Genomic DNA, 23,688 nt, shown 5'->3' on the forward strand with positions numbered 1-23,688 from the left:
TGCTTTGAGGGGACGGTAGCAGGCACACCGGTGGATGACGCCCCTCTCACGTCGTCTCCTTCGGCAGTGGCGTATTCTTGAACGTCGGCCGCGTCGACGGCGGCCTCGTCCTCGGCCTGCAATGTCTCCTCTTCGCCGGAGACGGTGCGGCGCCTTCTCTTACGCCGTTTCGGAGTACGTTGTTTCTTTACGCGACCTTCCGTGTCCGATTACGGCAGGGAAATGCGTCACTCTGGCGAGGAGGTCGCCTTAGGGACGATGAGCGACTCGCTGTCCATCTTGTTGCCGAGGGTTGTGTCAGCAGTCGGCACTGTCGGAGCGGTGTCGATTGCCGTCCGAGGCACTCTCCGGTGGGGTATGATTGGGCTCAGTTGAGGCGTCCTGCCGGCGTTGTGAAGCGGCAGGAGAAGCGAGAACAGCAGGGAAGGTCACCGATAGCACTGTAGGTTGCGATGCGGGAGGTCCATCAGCGGCTGGAAGTGGCGAAATGCACCGTTGTAGGCATTCACACCTAAGGTGGCCTTCTTTGCCGCACCTGGAACAGGTCCGAGGCTTGCCGACATACATACACTAATGGCCATTAAAATTGCTACATCGCGAAGAAATGTAGATGATAAACAGGTATTCATTGGACAAATATATTATACTAGAACTGACATGTGATTACATTTTCACGCAGTTTGGGTGCATAGATCCTGAGAAATCAGTACCCAGAACAACCACTTCTGCCCTTAATAACGGCCTTGATACGCCTGGGCATTGAGTCAAAGAGAGCTTGGATGGCGTGTACAGGTACAGCAGCCCATGGAGCTTCAACACGATACCACAGTTCATCAATAATAGTGACAGCGTATTGTGACGAGCCAGTTGCTCGGCCACCATTGACCAGATGTTTTCAATTGGTGAGAGACATTTTCTGTATCCAGAAAGGCCAGTACAGGACCTGCAGCATGCAGTCGTGCATTATCCTGCTGAAATGTAGGGTTTCGCAGGGATCGAATGAAGGGTAAAGCTACGGGTCGCAACACATCTGAAATGTAACGTCCACTGTTCAAAGTGCCGTCAAGGCGAACAAGAGGTGACCGACACGTGTAACCAATGGGCACCCCATACCATCACGCCGGGCGATGACGCGTACACGCTTCCAATGTGCGTTCACCGTGATGTCGCTAAACACGGATGCGACAATCATAATGCTGTAAAGACAACCTGGACTCATCCGAAAAACTGACGTTTAGCCATTCATGCACCCAGGTTCGTCATTGAGTACACCATCGCAGGCGCTCCTGTCTGTGATGCAGCGTCAAGGGTAACCGCAAGCCATGGTCTCCGAGCTGACAGTCCATGCTGCTGCAAACGTCGTCGAACTGTTCGTGCAGATCATTGTTGTCTTGCAAACGTCACCATCTGTTGACTCAGGGATCGAGACGTGGCTGCACGATCCGTTACAGCAATGCGGATAAGATGCCTATCATCTCGACTACTAGTGATACGAGGCCGTTGGGATTCAGCACGGCATTCCGTGTTACCCGCCTGAACCCACAGATTCCATATTCTGCTAACAGTCATTGGATCTCGACCAACGCGAGCAGCAATGTCGCGATACGATAAACCGCAATCGCGATAGGCTACAATCCGACATTTATCAAAGTCGGAAACGTGATGGTGGGCATTTCTCCTCCTTACACGAGGCATCACAACGACGTTTCACCAGGCAACGCCGGTCAACTGTTGTTTGTTTATGAGAAATCGGTTTCCACATGTCAGCACGTTGTCGGTGTCGCCACCGGCGCCACCCTTGTGTGAATGCTCTGAAAGGCTATTCATTTGCATATCACAGCATCTTCTTCCTATTGCTTAAATTTCGCCTCTGTAGCACATCACCTTCTTGGTGTAGCAATTTCAATGGCCAGTAGTGTAATTATTGCACGGCATCCACCGATTGCCCCGACGACTTCTTCTGCAGGAGGTTCGTATGCCAATTCGAAAATGGTATCGTACACGTACCTAAGTCTGCGTGTTCCACAGTTACCTTCCCGACATTGCCGTCAGCATGACAGAAGCAGAGCCCCTGTTGGGTCACGCATATAAGAGGCGCTTGCAGGCCGCGTCGTTAAAAATTCTAACATAGACCGTGCTGCTCACGATCGACAAATGCATTTCTATAACGTCAGTCGCCGAGATCTTCATTTCCTCTCGCAAAAAACGCTCCACCTCGAGTGCTTTGGGTCTGGCATAGTCGCTGCAGAAAGTAAATCTGAGTGTATATTTAGCAACTGCCGTCAGAATGTAAACAAGGCAAGCCCGTGCTCTGCGCACGGAAATACTGGCGTATCGGCTCTGTTGTCCTGCCAAAGGCAGACTGTGCTTCGGCTATGCGCACACGTCCCTCGTCTGACCCAAATCTCCATATGTAGCACACTACAGGCTAGTGATCTCTGTTCATCATTACTCTTCGTTCGCAGCCCTACTGTATCCCCGTGAGAGGTCGGACATTACTGTGAAGCTGCACTGAGATCGATATACAGTCAGGTCCACGTATTTTATATCTACGGTGACTTTTCATTCGGGCGTTTGAAGCAAAAAATTACAAGTACTTGCAGATGATCTGATCGCTCTGCAATAAATCATGTCACTAAACATGCGCTATTTGTAATAAAACCTGGAGTTTCTGCAGCCAAATTTTGATGATGTAAACGAAGAACATGGAGAGTGCTTCTGCGGGATATTTCACTGATGAAACAAAGGTACGAAAACGAATGAAGTGCTGCCTTGTTAATTTGTTATTGTTGGTAACACTCAACTTTTCAAAATTTCTAGAAAAATGTTATCTAAAAAGACACCGCCATACTAGTGTGGTTTTTCAACTAGATTTAATGGTCTCCGTTCATGCAACTTCTCAAGACATAATTTAAGCATGACACATGTGGTGAGGAATGTCAACACTTCATAGAATAATTACGCATTCCTTTGCTTTCCTGGTCCGCGTAACCATTGAATTCCTTTGAGACGTGTTTGGTAGACAATCGTTTCGCCACGAACCTTAGTGGCTCTTACTCGTATTAATGCTATGTGGACGGTGTAACCACCCTGTTCAGTTGTTACAAACTTAGTCAGCCGGCGTCGTAATTTTGAAATGAGAGTTATGAATGTCGCCTGGTACGTAATGTCGTGTGAAGCGCCGTTGCGAGACAGACAAAGGTCAATTGTGGAAACTAAGTCACTGAATATTAAAGGTAATGTTATTAAGGAATACACCCGACTGACTACACGAAATATGAAGGCACGGACATGCGCGAGTGAGTGGTTCAAAATAAGAATTAACACTGTAAGGGAAATGGGTCACAAATATAGTTACGTCGGTACACAATTAGTTGCATGCTAACATACGATCGGGCTAGAGGCACGTAACTTTTAAGTGCCATCATTCCCCGTAGCCTGGGTAACAAGAATTGTGGTTCAAATGCATTTATTGATCCAAGAAAGAAAATAATCGGACTTCGTAATTAAATTAAAAGAAAGATTGCAGGTTCTGAATGTCATGGCAAATGTGAGCTACATACTGAAACTGACATTGGCGGCCACGAAGGGAAACAAAGGAACACATTCACGTACATCTATTGTTGAGCAGCGTCAACGTGAAGTTCGTAGCCTCCCTCTAAATTCTCCATCCAAAATTAAAATAATAATAATCTTCCAGAGTTTCAAGAGCTGGGGCTAAGGGTACCGTAAATGAGAAAATCGTATTGTTTCAGAAGTTGCTTTCATTATTTCGCACAATTTCACTTGAATTTGACGAGCTCTTCGGTATACATCTAATCACCAGGACATAAGAACAACGAAAACTAAAACTAATAAAAGAAGAGCGTTAATCTTCTTTTGTCCGTCAGTGTTAAATACTTTTCAAATGGATCTTTGGTATGAGAGTCTAATAATTATCTATACATTTATCAATAAGGAAAAATTATTAAGTTTCTATATAACGGAAGTTCGGACGGGAGTATTTCTTTATTCTATTCCACGATGCATAGAAGCTTTGTTGACAGCATAAAGAAATCTCGCATTCCCTGGTCTCAAATCTCGTTTTCCCATTTATCTCTCTTGGTGATACAGTTTTGGTAAAGATTGGTGTATTTCTATTCAGACATACAAACACGAAATGTCGACTTTTACCGTAAAATACAGAGATGGAACTACACTTCATAATAGAATTTGGAAAATTGGAAATTTATGATAAGGTCTTATGAGACCAAACTGCTACGGTCATCAGCACCTAAGCCTAAACACTACTTAATCTAACATTAACTATCTTACGCTATGGCCAACACACACACCCATGCCAGAGGGAGGACTCGAACCTCCGACGGAGAAAGCCACACCGATCGTGACAATAAATTTTGCAGGAGCTATGTATTTAGTTGAAATTTAGCTCTGTTACTAATCCGTGCAGCGGCTCGCGTTGGTGCTGTTTGTAGGTTTCCGTCCTCTGTTGGAGGCCAGACCGTATCGTTTAGTTGACATGGTTGCGGTTGTTTGTGTTCTTCTCGTGTTGACTGGCGCCACCCGGTATCGCAAGCGTTGCTTGTCCGCTAGTGACGGCAACGGCGGTTATCGATATGTAGTAATTGTCGTCCTATCTTTAGGGCGACGTTGTTGTTTTTCCGGGTTGTGTCGGTGGGCAGTTCGGTTAGGGACTCAGGAGGAGCCAGGTCCGCGAAGAGCAAGAACACGCCAGGACCGCTAGCGGCGCGCATGGACTACCGGATCGAAGGCCTGAGGTCACGAGGGTGCACGACATCGTCCAAATCCGGATCCTGCAAGTTTTAAGTTGAGTGCATTTGGATTCAAGTAGAGAAACCTCCAGTATTGTGAGATCTTGCGATTCTCCAGTGCCTTGGGTTCGTGTTAGTGCTCGTAGTGTTGCCGAGGCGAAGGGCAGCGAGTGGAGTGCTTGAGGAAGGCAGATCTGATTAGCTTTCCTAGACTTCTAATTACTATTTATTGCGTTCAGTTTTTTACTATTTGTTAAGTTCAACCAGCGGTATTGTTCCTGCCTTGTGGTCGCTAACGCCCCAGTTACCTGCCCTGGGGGTTAGTGCATGTAACGGCAGTGTACGTTTCCTCGCCTTGCCGGTGCTGTCCAGTGAGGCGTGTAGTTTTGACAGCTTTCTTGCCTGTAGGTTGACTATTCTTTTACTCTGGTGGTAGTGATTCCATTCTCGTTCCGGGCGCTCTAAGCATAGTATTCTGCGGGCGGAGTCCAGACAGCCGGTTCCGGCTTCGACGTATTTTTACATCTTTGCATTTGGTTTATTGGACGTCAGGTACCCTCAGCAAGATTATCATTAGTCAATCGTTAGACTGCCACTAGTCTGAGTTACACGAGTCTGAGTTACCATCCTGTGAAGTTAATGCAATTGTTGGCTGCCTATCTCATCGCTCGCGGAAGTGTTTTTTACCGGACCTATTCAGAGGTCGATTCCTGGAGCACGGTCTGTGACTAGGCCTTGTGTTTTATTATTGTATTTGCTGTTTTATTGTATGTTTCTAAATTTTTTTATATAATTGCCATTCTTGGCGTTACAGCAGGTCTAAGTGATTGTGCTACCAAGTTTACCATAATTTTGTCTCACCTGTTTGATGATCAGCTACTTGTCCTTTTTAATTAACCTTTGCTGTTGTATTTGGTGTTTTAGTGCATGTTTTTTTAATTTTTTATATAATTGCCATTCTTGGCGTCACAGCCCGTTTAAATAGTTGTGCTACCAAGATTATCATCATTTGTCTCACCTGTTTGCTTATTAGTTCCCTTTTTTTTTAAATTAACCTTTGCTATTGTATTGCTGTTTTACAGTATGTTGCTTAAAATTTTTTATAATGGCCATTCTTGGAGTTAATGGCCTTCAGCCGTGACTGTGGTTACTTGCCTTAAAATTCTAATTGGATCACATTGGTCTGTTTTTAAACCATTATTTGTTGTGTCTGTATTTTTTTCTCATTTGGTAAATTGTAAAGCACTGAAAACGCTATTAATTACACAGTTATTTTCTCCTTCATTAATAACGTGTGATATCTTGATTTATTGCTGAGTCTGGAATCACCGTGTTAAAATAAATGTGTGTAATTCCAAAAGGGAACCAATAGTAACTGATTACGGCACCGCCCACCGCCCACAATCATGACTTCCTTGACTGCCAGGTTTCAGTTACATTGTTACAAATTTCACTAAAAGGATTAAGATTCGTAGTCTGACAAATTTTGGTTTTGAGTTCAAACTCTCCACTATCGCACGTGCTCGATCTCCGAATCCTATTGCAAATGGTGCCAGCAGTGTGAGGTATCCTCGTTTTGAACAGTTTTAACTACTTCCGATAACGGTACAAGAAATTTTGTGCCAGTAAAAGTGTAATATAATTAATCAAACCAAAGTAAGTAATTGCGAGCATTATCGAGCAAAAATTCCGTCAGACATCGCGTTGTGAAGGGTCCTCCCTGTATCTTAGGCAACTCAGCTGAAGTTGAAGTACGAGACAGTTCCCGCGCACATCGTTGACAATCAATAAAACACTGTGGAAAACATTCAAAGCATTCATTTTTACTATAATTGCATCAATGGATCGTTTTCTCAGTTTCTTTCCTCGCCCTCTTTCTTCTTATTCATCTTCGCTTCCAGGTTAGGTGACCCCGTTTTCCTCCAGCGTTTTGGAAGTCTCCCATATCTGTGCACTGAAGGTGTTCGTTCCACTTTCTTTTCTTCGACGCTGTCTGTGTAATGATTTTAAAATCACATTTTTCAATTTTTATTATTTCAAAGTCATTGGTGATACTGATATATTTCATTACCATATTCATACACCCATATAACAAAGATCGAACAATAAAACTAATTTATAATGTTAGCTCAGTTTCTTTCAAAGTTTGAGGTACTTTCACATTGTTCTAAATATTATTCTCATTTTTTCATTTGTACAACGATGTCTACTTCATAGTTCTGCATAAATCGTTCCCTAGTTCATCAGAATGATTCCATGAACAACACATCGTCAATAATTACAGTGGCGTGGTATTTTGTACTAATAATGTCATACGTTTTAATTTCTGAACTAAAATATTCAGACTGTATTCAACGCATACCATGCTAAATTTATCCTCGTTTAAATATTCCTCTCTTAGCTGGAAACCTGTGTGAATTCATGATCATAAAGATTTTTCACTCAGGCGTATCACGATATCTATCTTAGAAATCCAATTTTTTATATCTTCATTCTATGAAATACTTTGCTTACACCCGTATCAACTAACGCTGGTTCAGTCATTCTTTCCCGCATACTTGTCAAATGTTTCATACTTTAAGTCTGTTCTGTTAAAAAAAACTATGTCGTATTTTTTGACCTTGTAATTCTCTCACTCCAATGGGCTTATCCAGCGACTGTGTGCGAAAAAGCATCTACTCTGTGAATGAGGGAAAAGAGATGACTATATTGGAAAAGTGTAAACGAATTACCGGTATAATTACTTTCTCCTTACTTGCACACGGCCACACACAGAAATTTAAATTTGACAGTGCATTCAGGTGTATGATGAGATATAAATTGGTACCTGAAAACGAATTTAATGGAAGAGAAATCAAATAACAGTTTACCCGGTCGCCAGTCCACAATCGGAAGTGCTTTTATGAACTAATTGGATATCAGCTTTGTGAATTCACGTAACCTGAAATTAACACGTGCTCTACGAACGCAATCCAAGACTCACGAGTTGTCAGCAATATCATTTAAAATTCGTAAATGTATCTCACTGTGGAATAAAAATATTTACATCAGTTAAAAACACTTTATCTGCTTATCGAACGTACGAGAATTTGGCCTTGTTCGTTGACAATGTAAGTCGTGTCTCTTCATTGTAATGCTACCGCCAATCTAATGCCTAAAATTATAAAATACCGTGACATTTGAATACGACAAAGACAATGTAAAACGGGAACACGATACAAAAATGAATTAAAATAGAATAGATATCGAACAATGAGAGTAGATTGCTCAAATAGTAACGTCCTTCTTAAGTTATTTTTGTAAAACAAGTTTATTACTTCCTTCTCGTTTCCTTTTGACCTTTCACGTTTCTGTACAGGTTCAACGTAGTTATATGAAGGGCTTATTTCAATTGAGATATCAGAAATACCAGTTGAGATACCAGAAATATTCAAGTATATATACACTCCTGGAAATTGAAATAAGAACACCGTGAATTCATTGTCCCAGGAAGGGGAAACTTTATTGACACATTCCTGGGGTCAGATACATCACATGATCACACTGACAGAACCACAGGCACATAGACACAGGCAACAGAGCATGCACAATGTCGGCACTAGTACAGTGTATATTCACCTTTCGCAGCAATGCAGGCTGCTATTCTCCCATGGAGACGATCGTAGAGATGCTGGATGTAGTCCTGTGGAACGGCTTGCCATGCCATTTCCACCTGGCGCCTCAGTTGGACCAGCGTTCGTGCTGGACGTGCAGACCGCGTGAGACGACGCTTCATCCAGTCCCAAACATGCACAATGGGTGACAGATCCGGAGATCTTGCTGGCCGGGGTAGTTGACTTACACCTTCTAGAGCACGTTGGGTGGCACGGGTTACATGCGGACGTGCATTATCCTGTTGGAACAGCAAGTTCCCTTGCCGGTCTAGGAATGGTAGAACGATGGGTTCGATGACGGTTTGGATGTACCGTGCACTATGCAGTGTCCCCTCGGCGATCACCAGAGGTGTACGGCCAGTGTAGGAGATCGCTCCCCACACCATGATGCCGGGTGTTGGTCCTGTGTGCCTCGCTTGTATGCAGTCCTGATTGTGGCGCTCACCTGCACGGCGCCAAACACGCATACGACCATCATTGGCACCGAGGCAGAAGCGACTCTCATCGCTGAAAACGACACGTCTCCATTCGTCCCTCCATTCACGCCTGTCGTGACACCACTGGAGGCGGGCTGCACGATGTTGGGGCGTGAGCGGAAGACGGCCTAACGGTGTGCGGGACCGGGCCCAGCTTCTTGGAGACGGTTGCGAATGGTCCTCGCCGATACCCCAGGAGCAACAGTGTCCCTAATTTGCTGGGAAGTGGCGGTGCGGTCCCCTACGGCACTGCGTAGGATCCTACGGTCTTGGCGTGCATCCGTGCGTCGCTGCGGTCCGGTCCCAGGTCGACGGGCACGTGCACCTTCCGCTGACCACTGGCGACAACATCGATGTACTGTGGAGACCTCACGCCCCACGTGTTGAGCAATTCGGCGGTACGTCCACCCGGCCTCCCGCATGCCCACTATACGCCCTCGCTCAAAGTTCGTCAACTGCACATACGGTTCACGTCCACGCTGTCGCGGCATGCTACCAGTGTTAAAGACTGCGATGGAGCTCCGTATGCCACGGCAAACTGGCTGACACTGACGGCGGCGGTGCACAAATGCTGCGCAGCTAGCGCCATTCGACGGCCAACACCGCGGTTCCTGGTGTGTCCGCTGTGCCGTGCGTGTGATCATTGCTTGTACAGCCCTCTCGCAGTGTCCGGAGCAAGTATGGTGGGTCTGACACACCGGTGTCAATGTGTTCTTTTTTCCATTTCCAGGAGTGTATTTGAATATTTCTGGTATCTCAACTGCAGATTTTTTAGCGCTCATTTAACTTTAGGACTCTGTATCTCAGAATGAACAAAAATGGACTTGTACTTGTACCACTATTGAAATGAGCCCTTCATACGTTGGTTTCAGTTGCGTTAGTGGTATTTGGCTCTTAGTAGTATTTTGCTGTCTCCATCTAGTGGAGATCTTATGGTCAAGTGCGATCTTTCTGTTTGTGCAGTGTCTATGTGAGGCAGGACGTGGCTACTAACCCGGTTTATACCCAGCTGTACGTGGAAAGCCGCCTGAAAGCAGCATCCAGGGTGGCCGGCCCATCTACCCTTGTCGTTAACCGCGAGGCGAATTTATACAGAGATGGCTCGCCTTCCCATTTCCAGGAAGTGAGCGCCTTATCGCTCTCATCTATCCGGGCAGACTATAAAACAACTTGATTACTAATACATATTAATGTGTAAAGTGCCCACCCGATTAGCCGTGCGGTCTAACGCACTGCTTTCCGGGCGGGAAGGCGTGTCGGTCCCCGGCACGTATCCGCTCGGCGGATTAGTGTCGAAGTCCGGTGTGCAGGCCATTCTGTGGATGGTTTTTAAGGCGGGTTTCCATCTGCCTCGGCAAATGCGGGCTGATTCCACTTATCCCGCCTCAGTTACACCAATGTCGGCGATTGCTGCGCAAACACTTCCTCCACATACGCGTACTCCATAATTACTCTTCCGGCCGACCGGCTCTAGGCGCTTCAGTCCGGAACCGCGCGACTGCTCCGGTCGCAGGCTCGAATGCTGCCTCGGGCATGGATGTGTGTGACGTCCTTAGGTTTAGTTAGGTTTAAGTAATAACTAATTCTAAATTCTAGGGGACTGATGACCTTAGATTTCAAGTCCCATGCTGCTCAGAGCCATTAACACAGGAAGAAGACAACGAAATAAATGCACTGTCAAAATTTTAGCTGCCGAGACGCATTTCAAGTATTTAAAAAATAGCTGGAAATTGCCAAATTCGCGATACGTTTGTAAGCAGGAAACACGATACAACCCGATCGTAATTTGTGAAGGGCGTTTCAGATTACCGTTCGTTGATAGTTTCTCTGACACTAAAATATACAGTTAATATTCTCTCAAATTAGCCCTCAAGTAACATATATTACAAATTATCAGTTCCTTTTTGCAGTATTGGTAAGTATTGACAATACAGATATAGTACTAATTTCCAGGATTCGTCGACCTAGGCTACGCAGGTTCAAGAAATCGTACAGAAAAAGCGTCGCAAAATTACGTGTAGAGCAGCTGCCAGTGATATACAATGCAACAGAGAAATCCGTATCTGACGTAAAGACGATACTTGTTGTTATCCCCTCAACTGCTGTTTATAACGCTAATCAGTCATGTTTCGTGAAGAAACTGCGTGCACGCCGCACTTTTATCATTTCGGGGTGAAAAAAAACGGAGACGGTTGCTCAGACAATGAATGTAATGACACATTCATATACGTTAACGCCAGTGATAAGTCAGAGTGGTTTACTATTTATGCAGCTGTATATCTGTCTTCAAGAAGCGCAAGACAAATTATAATCGACGTATCAAAACCTGGAAATATGGTAAAGAATAATTTTCAAAATTCCGTTCGAAAGGTATTCCTACTAGCTGCAGAAACTAAGTCATTGCTTTTGTTGCATTCATAGTCTGGACATAGCGACGCCTCTGTTGCTGTGGAGGACAACGAAAAATCTGTGGATGTGAGGTGATTTCCGCCTGGAACTACTAGTGCGATTCAGCCTTTCGATAAAGAATTTTTTCTACAGTGGAAAGCATTTTTCAGAAAATTAACAGACAACATAATTTCGGATTCATCTCTCTCATTTTAGATTCATCAGCGGAACAGTATTCTTAAGCTCCAGTCATTCGTGCATTACCATTATTCTTCGCCACGCTTTACGACTTTTGTGGTGTCACCGCCAGACACCACACTTGCTAGGTGGTAGCCTTTAAATCGCCCGCGGTCCGGTAGTATACGTCGGACCCGCGTGTCGCCATTATCAGTGATTGCAGACCGAGCGCCGCCACACGGCAGGTCTAGAGAGACTTCCTAGCACTCGCCCCAGTTGTACAGCCGACTTTGCTGGCGATGGTTCACTGCCTACTTACGTTCTCAATTGCCGAGAAGATAGTTTAGCACAGCCTTCAGCTACGTCATTTGCTACGACCTAGCAAGGCGCCATTATCAGTTACTATTGATATTGTGAACTATGTGCCGTCAAGAGCGACATTCGTCATTAATGGATTAAAGTTACGTATTCCACCAGCTACGTCCGTTTTTCTGAGTTCTAATTTCCTTGTACTGTTCCAGATCTCACGCCAGCCTGCGTGAGCTAAATCGCCTGCCTTTTGGCCTCCTCTAGTAACACGGTGTTGGCTCTCCTGCCAACCACAACTTTGATCAAGTATGCATGGTATGCAGCGCAATACGCAGAACAACGGCCGGGATGATTTCTGTCTCCATCCCACTTCTGTCTAAATAAAACTAGTGGTTACTGTGAAATGCCTGACTGCATCAAATTTTCCTTTGTCCGGTGTGCCTGGTGCAAGAAAAATATTTGTTTTTGTCATTCAGTAGACATTTTCTAGCCGCGCGGTGTAGTCGCGCGGTCTTGGGGTCCTTGCCACGGTACGTGTGGCTCCACCCGTCGGAGGTTACAGTCCTCCCTCGGGCACTGGTGCTTGTGTTGTCCTTAGCGTAAGATAGTTTAGATAGTTTAACTTAGGTTAAGTAGTGTGTACGCTTAGGGATCGATGACCTCAGCAGTTTGGTCCCATAAGAACTTACCACAAATTTTCAATTTAGACACTTCGCATTTTTGTGACAACTATAAGAAATAAACAAACGACTCTTTCACTGATAGTCAAATGTACAACATTCAAATATTATTATGAAGAAATTATTCAAGAAATTACAAGTCCTCATTGCTGGAAGTCATCTGTGACATCAAACACTGCCATGATTTTATTTTCTGTGCTAGCCACTTTTATCATAATTAGATGTGCAAGAATTGAACTGTTGATATGAAGTTATTCAAAAAATGGTTGTATAGTTTAAGCCAGGTTTTCCCCGGAACAAACAAGCTAACAGGCACGAGCAAAAGAGAATTAGGTCTGGTGTACCCGGTTGGCCTGTTGCACGTCTTTCAACTGGACACCACTGCAGCTACTTACGTGTCCCTAACCTTTCCCAGTTACATAATCGGGAAATGGAGACCTACGGTTTAACGTGGAATCCGAACCACGTGTCTTTCGTGACCACTCCAACATCTATTAGAAGTGAACGCTCAGTTAAAATTCATAGTGGTAAAGTTGGTGTTTGATCCCGCGCTGTCTGGATCACGAAGCGCGCTATACCACTAGGCCATTTTTGTTTTTGAAAAAAAAAAAAGAAAAAGAAGAATATGACCATTAGATCTTATAAGTGTAGTGGAAACACTGGCTGTGTCATCTCTTGAGATGATGCTCGACGTTGGTATTTGGTGTTCTGTTTATAAATTCCCCTCAATGGGAATGAGAAGCCAGGGAAAAATGGCAGCCGACATAGAAGGAAAATTTTGGACCAGCGCTAAGGAGAGATGGAGATGCAGTTCCGTGTAAACTTCACGATCTCCACGCATGTCACGCTTCCATACAAAGTGAGACACTTAAATTCTTCCTTCACTGCTCCATTTTGCATACTCCGTCAAGAAAAGTGCGCTCGCCATGCAAAATAATCGTCACTGAATAGCAAAGTTTGAAATTGTGGCTCTAACAAGATAAAGATGTATCCCATATGCCGAATATTAGCTCCAAAAATTAAAAACTAATAACACAGTTTTCATAGGCAATATTCGCTACTTCGTGTTCACTTCCATTCCGTCTAGTATAAACGGTTCTACTCATATAGAAGCATGTGGTAGTGAATTTTCTGCAAATGCTCATTCTCACGTGTTCGCCCACATTCGCTCCATTGTAAATGAGGCTTTAGTTGCTTAAAATTGGTGTCTGTGAACTCCGGATAATTCCGCTACGCGGCGCTGAGTGAGTGATTCGCCGAGTCGCGCTCTAGGCGGACGGGGCTGTACAAACCGCTGTTATAAGCTGTTTTTCACGCGGCAAAAACTTGTAACTTCAACATTTTTTATAAAATACTTGAAGTGCCTCTTAGGAGCTAAAATTTTGGCAGTGCATTTGTTTCGTTGTCTACTTACTGTGTAAAAAATTTCTGGGTAGCTTTCGACCTACTTTATTGGACCATTCCCTTGTTAGAATCCCAGGGAGAAACTGCTGCATACCAGTTAGGAATATATTAACTTCAGCAGTGAGATGTTGGCCAATGTAGGAAATCGCAAAGCCATCATCAATTGGCGGTACGCAGCCCAACATCCCAGTATCACAATACAATTGACACTTCTCTACTAGCAACTGTTAAATAAATACAATATGCAGACGATGTATACCTCCGCTTGACGGCCACGTCTCAACAAGACACCAGTCAAATCTGTGCAGGAGTTGCAACAGCACTTTCGCGTTCTCGTTAATACGGTACCAAGCGGTTCTAGGCGCTCAGTCCGGAACCGCGCGACTGCTACGGTCGCAGGTCGGGCATGGATGTGTGTGATGTCCTTAGGTTAGTTAGGGTTAAGCAGTTCTAAGTTCTAGGGGACTGAAGACCACAGATGTTAAGTCCCATAGTGCTCAGAGCCATTTGAACCATTTTGAATGCGGTACCAGAACGTTTAAGTTCTATCCCTGTAAAGACGGAAGATCCGTGATTCGATTGTCAGAACTGTGTAGTAAGTAGCGGCAGGAACTCCACCATAAAATTACGCAGCACTAACACTCCAAACCCATCGACTCTCGGAGAGAGATTTTAACCGTGTTCAACCTAATGGTAAAGTATCGAACTATTTTTCTCAGAATCATACAGTTTGTGGGAAAAGCACTGAGAATAATTACTTTTGGAAACCTTTTATCAGACAAAGCCTGTTATAACAATAAACTGTTTCGCTTAATAAAACGTCTTTAAGCCCAAATCGGGCACAGTGTTTACACAAAAAGATGAAGTCAATATTTGACACTGAATAATTAACTACTTTCACTTACCACGTACCTTAATTTCCATTTACTACCGTCACTTGGCAGTAAGTACTATTAATTCCACTTTCTGTTACTTATGGAATTTATCACTACACTTCAGTAATTATTTAAAGAAGACACACATATGTTTCAACAAAGATACAAAAAAATATTAAACTTATAGTTAGCATTCTTATGACCAAAACTATTATTTAGCACGACTAAATTTCATTTCTTTAGGACTGTTATTTGTTAACGTTTTACTAACACCAATGTTTGTCTGGCTTTCTTTGACATGGAGAAGCAACACAAACAATTACTGTTAAGGTTGTTGCTGTTAAACAATTATGTTACTTTACTTTCAGAAATTCTATTGAAAACATATCCCCATGGTCACGCAAAGCGGTGGCCCTTAAACTGATACGTGCAAACTTTAGTATTTAATAATTATTTTCAGAATTTGCTATCAAAACAGTACTCTTGCCAGTAATTTACTATTATTCGAGCTTCAATAAACATCAGGATACTCGGAATAAATTTGTTTAGGTAAGGATCCTACTGAGGTGAATAGATACCACTGATTGAAGATGGATGGTTAATACTGTGATACACTTCTAAATGAAGTACTTTGCCTGTTACTGATGTCAAAGGTGGCATGAGGCGGTGCTTTGTAGTAGAAATTGGTAGTTCGCGAACGAACGGCTGCAAAGGAACGGTTCGCCAAAATGAACGAAAGGACCGAGGAACGAATTCCAAGGAACGATCGGTTCGTAGTTCACTTCGGTCGCGGAGGTATACTTAAAAAGTATTTTATAGTTACGTAAATTACATAAAAATTATGTAATAGGTACGTCTTTTCAGGTAACAAAAGGGCATATCAGCTCACTTCATTATATCGATGAACAGCAGAAGACATACTTATAACAAGGCAAGCTTTTTTTGTTATTCATATATTTTTTTGGTTTCATCGACTTGATTTAGCGGCTAACTTTCAATAATTTGCTCAATTTTTAATGTAAGAAAATTCATATAAAACGATTTTCGTGTATCTTTCATATACAAAACATTACATTTAGGAAGGCTCTAATTATTTTTTAGTTTGGTTGTTTCCAATTTGCATTACCTGCTAGTTTGGTTTCTTTGAAAAAAAAAGTGGGTTGTGGGTCATTTTGGCTCAGTAGGATAAGCCGTGCCTCTCCATTTGAAAAGACTTAGATTGGCATAAAATCGTATTTACTTATTATCTCAAAAACATTTGTTCAGAAGGAGCTTTTAGACCAAAAACTTTACTACTGCGAACTTAATTTTTATTATTGCTGCATTAACTTCAGTAATGCGACATAGAAACCTAATTTTTACTAAGCATGCAACGCAAGTATGATGAGAAAACCACATTTTATTTTATTGCTTCCATAAAGTCTCTACTTCGCCTACGAACTCAGAGACAACGTGAAGTATATATATATGGTGTAAATGATTATTGTTTACAACGTAGCATAGCTATGTAGTGGAAGTCGAAACGAAGAATTTATACAAGACACTAGTAGTCTATTAAGTTGGGAAACAGCCACCAACAGGTTTACAAGACTATGTGAGCAGTAGCCCATGGGCGTGGCGTGAAATTTTCATGTTCTCTTCTCCAGCTCTCTACACATCGACATCGATTGTTTCGCAATTGTTGCTTGCAATAGCTTGTTATTTCTTCACTGCCTAATTATTACATGTTTGTCTGTTTGTTGTATCTGCTCGTAACGGGCAACACATCGTCCATAATTGGCGAGCTGTTTGTACTCGGGGCCGGTTTTCCGTACACCATCCTATATTATTTCCCTGCGATCAGCCACACAACACTACAGTTGGATAAACGAGAGGTTTTGCAGAATCACAGAAATTAGTTCTAAAAGTGTGTAAGAATTCTGTAATGAATAAAAACTCTATACTCCAGGGGGGGGAGTCAAGTGACCCCTCTTGGTGCACTCCAACCTTCAGTCACCTACACGACTAGTTTTCAGTTTTTCATAAGAACCATATACCAAGCACAAATGAACGGTGAACGAGTAAAAATGAACGGTTACCAAAAAAGAACGATCAGCAGTGAACTAGTTCCCAAGGATGAACGAGTTTTCCCATCTCTACTGCGCAGTAACATTGCGCAGGTACGGCTCTTGATGTACATAGCTCTGTCTTCCTCTTGGTGGTGACTATGAAATTGCAAATTTCTGAGCTATTAATTTATTGCCGTATGCGCTAATCATGTAGAACACGTCCGAGGCTAAAACTCAGTCTTGCAGGTAAATTCTGGACCTCTAGTGCTTGACCAACGTAATGCGTGTTCACCACTTGCAGTGCAGCTACCGACCGTACCTGCCACTCGCGTGCCCCACCACCTTTTCCATTCCACCACAGAACGGAGTTCCGTTCTACCTATGATCCTTACACCTTTTCAATTTACACTTCTGCTTACAAAAACCCAAAGTATGAACCATCTACAACTGCATGACAGCATATACATACAAAATTGACATAATTAATTACAGTTGTACTTGACATATTACCTAATTATTTACAAAATATGTTTTAATACAGTTTTTCCACCTACGTCAAAGAGGTTATTTTAAACAGATAAACTACATTTAACAAAAGCTTAATCTCGTTATAGTATTTGCTTAATTTTGCAAAATTATTTATGGAACAAAAAATTTTAAAATATAGATTAATGGCAGTATTATATTTACAATAGCATTACAGAATATTGCTCGACGGTTGGCTAAAGCACGGGCTAGAACTTAGCTTACAGATCGCAAGTGAGAATTTATATTCAAAAATGTGTATACCGACGTTTTCAGGGGACGAAACTGGAAAACCGTGCTCTATTACTGAGATTAATATACCACTCCCGACTGACGTGGTATGCTCACGTCTGACAAATGTACCTCACGCTTTGATCCATATTTGTTGGAATATACATCCCCACCTGATGGTCATCTTTTATTGCTGGTATCAACAGCTGTTTGATTACGAGGCTATCTTTTACAACAGTGACAACAAGTTATCTCTCATTAAATTAGACAGAACACAGCACCGCCGCTTTAGAACCTGTATCGGAGCGACGGCTTCAAAGCCTACCAGGGCTCTTCCCTTGGAAGCAAGAGAATGCCTCTCACTATTTGTCGCCGGATGCCTCTCTTTCCTAGCGTTTATCCCGTCGTACCGGATAGCCTGTTTTCATGATTTCTCGAAGTTTTAGTCGTTTATCTTGATGCCTTTCCTGACGCAATACTATAACTTAACTTAAAAGAGGGAAGCTGCGCACGCTACTTGTCTGTGAATCATGTATATCTAATTGTCTGGTTTGTCGTATTTTAGCTGTTTGTGTATCGTATTTTCTGGGGCGGGGATTGGTAACTATGAAAGCATTTGCCTAAATGAGCTTGAAAAAACGACTAAAAGCCACACTCAACCTGACAAGGCCAACGATCTGTGCGTCATGGTATAGGACTAGGTCTCAGATCCCTCAACACATCCTGGCAGATAAATTTATTTTACGGAGAATACAAACTCTTAAACGCTTCTCCCCCCTCCCCGTTCCTTCAAAAATAAATTGTCATAAACTTGACCTCTCTCTCGAAAGAGATAGATTACAACTCCGCAAAAAAAATAAAAGATCTTAGAACACAATTATTTCGGTATATCAGCACTTCTTATTCCGTTCTCTTCGCATCGTACAACTAACATCTGCCCCACACGTGGAACGAGTTCATGACAGTGTAGCCATTATCCTTGCGTCATAAAATGTAACAACTTACAGTATCTTCACGTACTCTTTAAGAGATTGTAACCTACACTATAACTGAGTGTCTACACCACTCCTCTGACTTTTATCGGGTAATAGCGCCTCATCTACGTACTGCTTAGTCTTTGCCATATTGAAGCTATTATTCATCAGAAGATAATGCAGCAGTACCAGTTCAGAACATACTAGTTTATGTTTCCTGTGTTTCACCTTCTTCCTTCAGTACTACAAATAATGTTTCATGCCCCACCCCACCCTCAGTGTGTAGAAGAAACAGAAACAAAATAAAAATGGCTCTGAGCACTATGGGACTCAACTTCTGAGGTCATCAGCCCCCTAGAACTTAGAACTACTTAAACCTAACGAATCTAAGGACATCACACATATCCATGCCTGAGGCAGGAGTAGAACCTGCGACCGTAGCGGTCGCGCGGTTCCAGACTGTAGCGCCTACAACCGCTCGACCACTCCGGCCGGCAAATAAAATAAAATTCAGATGTAAAAGAGACGAAATATTTATATAACAGCTAGCAAAAATAACTTCAAATTTGAGGGCTAACTTTCTTAAAAGTCGCCAAATAGAAACGACAGTGGAAATCAAAATGTTTTATTTGCGTCATTAAGCGACACCTTCCAGCTAGTTCTCCACGTAGTGCCGCCAGTAAACTTCCACTAGCAAGAAAACGTGTGTCATTTTCCAAGTATTCTCGACTAATTGCTGTGGACAGAGATAAGTCTACTGAAGTTAATTACTTGTTCCATAGATTATATTCATGACAAACGATACAGAGCGGAATGCGTCAACAGAACAAACGTAGGACACATACATATCCATGTGTATTACAATAATGTATGTGCGTTATACACATGTACGAGATGCTCCATATATCCTTCTAAACCACTGGACCGATTTCAACCAAATTTGGTACAGGGATCACTTTCAGACTGGGAAGACTGTCTTTGGTGTAAGAACCACCAGTGCCGAACGGTGTTGCCGAGCGTTTCTAGGAGCTTCAGTCTGGAACCGCGCGACCGCTACGGTCCCAGGTTCGAATCCTGCCTCGGGCATGGATGTGTGTGATGTCCTTAGGTTAGTTAGGCTTAAGTAGTTCTAAGTTCTAGGGGACTGGTGACCTCAGATGTTAAGCCCCACAGTGCTCAGAGCCATTTGAGCCATGATTGAACCGCCAGTGCATCAAAGGCACGGAAGCGTGTGTGAATTGTGTTGCCCACGACGTGCCAATACCCAGACTTGTTCATCCAGTGTTGGAGATTGAGAGCACTTAGTGGCTTGCAACAAACGTTACACATAATTTCAAACCTTTGCGAAACTTTTCCCGTTGACAACCCTCACAGAACAATGAGAGAAGAAAAGTTTATCGCTTACTACATTTTCGCTGTTCATGCAGTATAACTGCTGCATTAGACGTGATGTTTTAGTTTATTACTTGTTTACTACGAATTGTTTAACGACACATTTCACAGACACTATCCACACACTCGCACCTGTACCTACAAACATATATCATTGTACAACACATATTTGAAGAGAGAAGGTGTCTTAAACATTGATATGCCTAAGAACGAAAGTGCAGGACAAAATTCGCTGGAGATACAGGTGAACTATGTGTACAAAAATATACTTACATGTTCTGAGCGCATGGGGTTGATCTGTTATTCTGTTATTCTGTTATTCTGCGCAACGGATTAATCTGAGATGCACCCTTTACCCTGTGGCTCCTGCAAGATGCAATTTCCACCCCCAAACTACAACAGAAGTCAGACAGACGCTCCTAATGTTCTAAAGAGAAATGCCTGAAAAACTTTCAGCAATAAATATCTTATGGAGTCGTCCGCTGTAAGGAAATGACACAAAAATTCACAGAATTTCTTACGTAACTAGTGGGATACTAGGGTACTGGATTACAGCTAGTTAGTGTAAGAAAAACATGAAACTAACGAAAGTTATTATTTATTTTGCAAAATTCTGAGAAATCACAATGGCACTTTTAGTTATGAATTGCCCAAGTTATATCCTGGTTCTTTTCGGAATGTGAAGTTACCTTTCAAGGATAGGATTCGCTAATGAAATTTCTATACAAAGTTTAAGATGCTTGTTGCCTTGGCAGAATCGCTGAGAGGCGCGCCTACTCAACTTGAATAATTATCTTTTACAATGTTGCTAGGTACGCTCGAGTCTGTCGCGTGTGAAATGCAGTGAAAATTACTGTTGTGGAGGAAAGCACAATATCGTAAGCTGCGACGACTGCTGTATGCGCCGCTCGCTGCTGACAAATAAGATAACTCTCGTTCTATCTGGATTGAGCTTCGCCAATTAAACTCTCCCTACGCCTTGATGAAGTCAAGGATTCCTATTCGCCCCTAGTCTAGCTATTGGTGTGGTCCACCGATCAGATAACCAGTCCACCGCAATGCCACTCAAAATTCGCTCGCAGGCGTTTAACAAAAACTCTGTCCGTTCACACCTCACAATAAGTGTGTCGGCCACCACAGTGAACAACGCTTAATCGCAAAGACTCAATATAGAGTAGCCCTTTGATTCGTTCTCGACAGAGGTGCTCTCCCAGTGAAGTACTGAGGAGAGACCTGTTCCTCGTTCTTTCGAGTACAGGTACGACCGCGCACGCTCTCGTTACGTGTTCTCGCTCCAAGAGCGACAACGCAACCGCGCCTCTCCACGCCAGACGTGAAGGGGTATAGGCGTCAGAAACATCGTCTGCCAATCAGCATTGCTCTTCTAAAACGGGAGAATTATGTTTCGTTTAAGGCGACCAGTCCGGAAACTTGTAGCTTTGGCGTTTGGCGTTTGTTGTGTCCCTGTGAAAATTTCTGAAACGGCGTGCTATGTGTAAAGAATGCATAGGTTGACCGCTTCCACACAATGTAGCGAAATTTGCTTTTAAGCCGAACATGGGGTTGTTCCCTCTTTCCACTTGGGCCCACGCTGTCCGCAACGGCAGTCACCGGCCGACATGGGCTGGGTCGTCCTCTGAAGGGCCTCGCGTGCCGCTGTGCGGCCTCTCTCCCGGACTAAAAGCCTCTGTGACCGTCGTGTCTGGAATGTATGTGTGCACGCCAGCCTCAAGTATTTCAACCACGGTGCGCTCACTTGTCAATTGCATATCGTTTACATGAATTTATACAACACTGACTTTATCTTATCGAGTTTGGGTTCGAATGAAGCGTCTTGATGTGCGGAACATGATTGTGAGGACGGAATATGTAAGCAATGAAGGTCAGGAGACGACGACCTCTTACATGGTTATTTTATTTTATTTATTTATTTAACCAAATGGTGATTTTATACAACATACAGTTCATATAAGGCAAATGATTTTGTGCAACATATATATGATATAAGACAAGATTAAACCTTAAAGTCCGTGTTTTTCAACCAGTCAACATAGCTGGCTGTGAGAGAGAACAAGTCCTCAGGAATTCCAGGGTATGAATGAAGTGGAGAGTGTTGGATTAAATGTTCAGTTGTCTACTCTTCTTGATTACCTGTTGAGGCGGCACCAGATTTTCCTCGGGAGGTCAAAACATTTTGGCTTCTTTGTGGGATCAAGGTGATGGGCTCTTGTTCCCAATGTTTTTGTTAACCATTCATGGTTCCAGCTTTCATTTAGATCAAAACCATCCGCGATGAGTTGTCCTGCAGTAACACTTGCTGGTCTTCTTGGTCGCAATCGTTGCTGTGGCGGATGACAGAATTCCTGGTGCAGTGGTAGAGGAGGTGATGCATAGACTTTCTTGGCCTCCATCAGTAGAGCTTGTTTCCGCCTTAAGTGAAGTAGAGGGATGTGACTCAGTACAGGTAATCAGTGGCATGGGGTTGATTTGATGGAATCAGTAATGCAGCGCATTGTGTCCTGTAATGTAGCGCATTGTGTCGTTAAATTTTCTGTCTACCTTCTTCACATGTACACTTTCCAACCATACAGGTGCACAGTACTCGGCTGCAGAGTACGCAAGACTGATGCCAGTTAAACGCAGACAGCCAGCAGAGGTTCCCCAGGTGGTAAAACTGAGCTTATATAGTATGTTGTTCCTTGCAGCAAATACGTTAAACATTTGTGAAATATATGTGACATGTGCGTACATGGGAAAATCCACAGGTACAAAGCTCTGCCTAAACCTCTGGATCGATTTCAACCAAATCTGGTAAACATACTACTTACTATACGGAAAGAAATGCTGTTGGAGTGAGAGCGAGTAACTCCACCTACTGGGGTAGGGCTGATAACGTGGAGGGAAAAACGGGTCTGGAATCTCACTGACTGTAGTAGAATTGTCCTTAGTGATTAGTACCGCTTCGAAGTGAATCTCGATAACCAGCGAAGACGTGTCTGGAGGCGCTCCAGATGGCGGTGGGGTATCGACCTAACTGTCGCTCGCCACTCAGCCTTGACAACCTGGAGTGATCCTCTGGGGTGCCATTCCGTTTCATAACAGAGCCCTTTTGCTTCTCATCTACGACACCTTACGGCAAAGCGGTATGTCACCAATATTCTACGCCCTATTTTGTTGCCCTTCAAGGAAAGCCATACTGGGCTTACATATCGGCAAGATAAAGACCGCCTGCACTCCTCGGGAGATTCTACTGCTTGTTTCCATGCCTCGAAAACCCTACTTCGGCCAGAAAGGCCGCCAGATCTCTCCCCAACTATGAATGATGGGAACATTGTGGACAGGGTCCTCCATCCACCTTGGGATCTAAAGCGCCAATTGGACAGAATTGATCACGATATCCATCAGGAGCACATCCGACAACTCTACCAATCATTTGCAAGCCGAATAACTGCTTCCGTAAGTGTCGGAGGTGGACCAATGGACGAAGGCGTTACTGACTTGCTCAATTTAGGAAGCTCTTTCTCTTAAATGCTGTAGTAGTCGTTGTGGTCTTCAGTCCTGAGACTGGTTTGGTACAGTTCTCCATATTACTCTATCCTGTGCAAGCTTCATCTTCGAGTACTTACTGCAACCTACATCCTTCTGATTCTGCTTAGTGTATTCATCTCTTGGTCTCCCTCTACGGTTTTTACCCTCCACGCTGCCCTCCAATACGAAACTGGTGATCCCTTGATGCCTCAGAACATGTCCCACCAACCGGTCCCTTCTTCTAGACAAGTTGTGC

This window comes from Schistocerca gregaria, chromosome 4 (genome assembly GCF_023897955.1).
Source record: "Schistocerca gregaria isolate iqSchGreg1 chromosome 4, iqSchGreg1.2, whole genome shotgun sequence".
Taxonomy (NCBI): Eukaryota; Metazoa; Arthropoda; class Insecta; order Orthoptera; family Acrididae; genus Schistocerca; species Schistocerca gregaria.